This window comes from Convolutriloba macropyga, unplaced genomic scaffold, assembly GCF_964194025.1.
Source record: "Convolutriloba macropyga unplaced genomic scaffold, txConMacr16.3 SCAFFOLD_4901, whole genome shotgun sequence".
In the NCBI taxonomy this organism is placed as follows: domain Eukaryota; kingdom Metazoa; phylum Xenacoelomorpha; order Acoela; family Convolutidae; genus Convolutriloba; species Convolutriloba macropyga.
In genome coordinates this window covers 7,501-11,724 of record NW_027453400.1, presented here as the reverse complement: position 1 = coordinate 11,724, position 4,224 = coordinate 7,501, and positions in this window count along the sequence as shown.

Below are 4,224 nucleotides of genomic sequence, written 5' to 3'. Positions count from 1 at the left end.
CTAGTTCAAGCTAGCTCAAGCTAGCTAAAGCTAAGACAAGCTAACTCAAGCTAACTCAAGCTAACTCAAGCTAACTCAAGCTAGTTCAAGCTAACTCAAGCTAGCTAAAGCTAACTCAAGCTAACTCAAGCTAACTCAAGCTAGCTCAAGCTAACTCAAGCTAGTTCAAGCTAACTCAAGCTAGCTAAAGCTAACTCAAGCTAACTCAAGCTAACTCAAGCTAGCTCAAGCTAACTCAAGCTAGTTCAAGCTAACTCAAGCTAGCTAAAGCTAACTCAAGCTAACTCAAGCTAACTCAAGCTAACTCAAGCTAGCTAAAGCTAACTCAAGCTAACTCAAGCTAACCCGAGCTAACTCAAGCTAGCTCAAGCTAACCCAAGCTAGCTAAAGCTAACTCAAGCTAACTCAAGCTAATTCAAGCTAACTCAAGCTAACTCAAGCTAACTCAAGCTAACTCAAGCTAGCTAAAGCTAACTCAAGCTAACTCAAGCTAACTCAAGCTAACCCGAGCTAACTCAAGCTAACTCAAGGTAGCTAAAGCTAGTTCAAGCTAACTCAAGCTAGCTAAAGCTAAGACAAGCTAACTCAAGCTAACTCAAGCTAACTCAAGCTAACTCAAGCTAACTCAAGCTAGTTCAAGCTAACTCAAGCTAACTCAAGCTAACTCAAGCTAGCTAAAGCTAACTCAAGCTAACTCAAGCTAACTCAAGCTAACCCGAGCTAACTCAAGCTAACTCAAGGTAGCTAAAGCTAGTTCAAGCTAGCTCAAGCTAGCTAAAGCTAAGACAAGCTAACTCAAGCTAACTCAAGCTAACTCAAGCTAGTTCAAGCTAACTCAAGCTAGCTAAAGCTAACTCAAGCTAACTCAAGCTAACTCAAGCTAGCTCAAGCTAACTCAAGCTAGTTCAAGCTAACTCAAGCTAGCTAAAGCTAACTCAAGCTAACTCAAGCTAACTCAAGCTAACTCAAGCTAGCTAAAGCTAACTCAAGCTAACTCAAGCTAACCCGAGCTAACTCAAGCTAGCTCAAGCTAACCCAAGCTAATTCAAGCTAACTCAAGCTAACTCAAGCTAACTCAAGCTAACTCAAGCTAGCTAAAGCTAACTCAAGCTAACTCAAGCTAACTCAAGCTAACCCGAGCTAACTCAAGCTAACTCAAGGTAGCTAAAGCTAGTTCAAGCTAACTCAAGCTAGCTAAAGCTAAGACAAGCTAACTCAAGCTAACTCAAGCTAACTCAAGCTAACTCAAGCTAACTCAAGCTAACTCAAGCTAGCTAAAGCTAACTCAAGCTAACTCAAGCTAACTCAAGCTAACCCGAGCTAACTCAAGCTAACTCAAGGTAGCTAAAGCTAGTTCAAGCTAACTCAAGCTAGCTAAAGCTAAGACAAGCTAACTCAAGCTAACTCAAGCTAACTCAAGCTAACTCAAGCTAACTAAAGCTAGTTCAAGCTAACTCAAGCTAGCTAAAGCTAACTCAAGCTAACTCAAGCTAACTCAAGCTAGCTCAAGCTAACTCAAGCTAGTTCAAGCTAACTCAAGCTAGCTAAAGCTAACTCAAGCTAACTCAAGCTAACTCAAGCTAACTCAAGCTAGCTAAAGCTAACTCAAGCTAACTCAAGCTAACCCGAGCTAACTCAAGCTAGCTCAAGCTAACCCAAGCTAGCTAAAGCTAACTCAAGCTAACTCAAGCTAACTAAAGCTAGTTCAAGCTAACTCAAGCTAGCTAAAGCTAACTCAAGCTAACTCAAGCTAACTCAAGCTAGCTCAAGCTAACTCAAGCTAGTTCAAGCTAACTCAAGCTAGCTAAAGCTAACTCAAGCTAACTCAAGCTAACTCAAGCTAACTCAAGCTAGCTAAAGCTAACTCAAGCTAACTCAAGCTAACCCGAGCTAACTCAAGCTAGCTCAAGCTAACCCAAGCTAGCTAAAGCTAACTCAAGCTAACTCAAGCTAATTCAAGCTAACTCAAGCTAACTCAAGCTAACTCAAGCTAACTCAAGCTAGCTAAAGCTAACTCAAGCTAACTCAAGCTAACTCAAGCTAACCCGAGCTAACTCAAGCTAACTCAAGGTAGCTAAAGCTAGTTCAAGCTAACTCAAGCTAGCTAAAGCTAAGACAAGCTAACTCAAGCTAACTCAAGCTAACTCAAGCTAACTCAAGCTAACTCAAGCTAACTCAAGCTAGCTAAAGCTAACTCAAGCTAACTCAAGCTAACTCAAGCTAACCCGAGCTAACTCAAGCTAACTCAAGGTAGCTAAAGCTAGTTCAAGCTAACTCAAGCTAGCTAAAGCTAAGACAAGCTAACTCAAGCTAACTCAAGCTAACTCAAGCTAACTCAAGCTAACTAAAGCTAGTTCAAGCTAACTCAAGCTAGCTAAAGCTAACTCAAGCTAACTCAAGCTAACTCAAGCTAGCTCAAGCTAACTCAAGCTAGTTCAAGCTAACTCAAGCTAGCTAAAGCTAACTCAAGCTAACTCAAGCTAACTCAAGCTAACTCAAGCTAGCTAAAGCTAACTCAAGCTAACTCAAGCTAACCCGAGCTAACTCAAGCTAGCTCAAGCTAACCCAAGCTAGCTAAAGCTAACTCAAGCTAACTCAAGCTAATTCAAGCTAACTCAAGCTAACTCAAGCTAACTCAAGCTAACTCAAGCTAGCTAAAGCTAACTCAAGCTAACTCAAGCTAACTCAAGCTAACCCGAGCTAACTCAAGCTAACTCAAGGTAGCTAAAGCTAGTTCAAGCTAACTCAAGCTAGCTAAAGCTAAGACAAGCTAACTCAAGCTAACTCAAGCTAACTCAAGCTAACTCAAGCTAACTCAAGCTAGTTCAAGCTAACTCAAGCTAACTCAAGCTAACTCAAGCTAGCTAAAGCTAACTCAAGCTAACTCAAGCTAACTCAAGCTAACCCGAGCTAACTCAAGCTAACTCAAGGTAGCTAAAGCTAGTTCAAGCTAGCTCAAGCTAGCTAAAGCTAAGACAAGCTAACTCAAGCTAACTCAAGCTAACTCAAGCTAGTTCAAGCTAACTCAAGCTAGCTAAAGCTAACTCAAGCTAACTCAAGCTAACTCAAGCTAGCTCAAGCTAACTCAAGCTAGTTCAAGCTAACTCAAGCTAGCTAAAGCTAACTCAAGCTAACTCAAGCTAACTCAAGCTAACTCAAGCTAGCTAAAGCTAACTCAAGCTAACTCAAGCTAACCCGAGCTAACTCAAGCTAGCTCAAGCTAACCCAAGCTAGCTAAAGCTAACTCAAGCTAACTCAAGCTAATTCAAGCTAACTCAAGCTAACTCAAGCTAACTCAAGCTAACTCAAGCTAGCTAAAGCTAACTCAAGCTAACTCAAGCTAACTCAAGCTAACCCGAGCTAACTCAAGCTAACTCAAGGTAGCTAAAGCTAGTTCAAGCTAACTCAAGCTAGCTAAAGCTAAGACAAGCTAACTCAAGCTAACTCAAGCTAACTCAAGCTAACTCAAGCTAACTCAAGCTAACTCAAGCTAGTTCAAGCTAACTCAAGCTAACTCAAGCTAACTCAAGCTAGCTAAAGCTAACTCAAGCTAACTCAAGCTAACTCAAGCTAACCCGAGCTAACTCAAGCTAACTCAAGGTAGCTAAAGCTAGTTCAAGCTAACTCAAGCTAGCTAAAGCTAAGACAAGCTAACTCAAGCTAACTCAAGCTAACTCAAGCTAACTCAAGCTAACTAAAGCTAGTTCAAGCTAACTCAAGCTAGCTAAAGCTAACTCAAGCTAACTCAAGCTAACTCAAGCTAGCTCAAGCTAACTCAAGCTAGTTCAAGCTAACTCAAGCTAGCTAAAGCTAACTCAAGCTAACTCAAGCTAACTCAAGCTAACTCAAGCTAGCTAAAGCTAACTCAAGCTAACTCAAGCTAACCCGAGCTAACTCAAGCTAGCTCAAGCTAACCCAAGCTAGCTAAAGCTAACTCAAGCTAACTCAAGCTAATTCAAGCTAACTCAAGCTAACTCAAGCTAACTCAAGCTAACTCAAGCTAGCTAAAGCTAACTCAAGCTAACTCAAGCTAACTCAAGCTAACCCGAGCTAACTCAAGCTAACTCAAGGTAGCTAAAGCTAGTTCAAGCTAACTCAAGCTAGCTAAAGCTAAGACAAGCTAACTCAAGCTAACTCAAGCTAACTCAAGCTAACTCAAGCTAACTCAAGCTAGTTCAAGCTAACTTAATGAAGTTAACCCAAGCTAACTTGGGTTAATGAAGT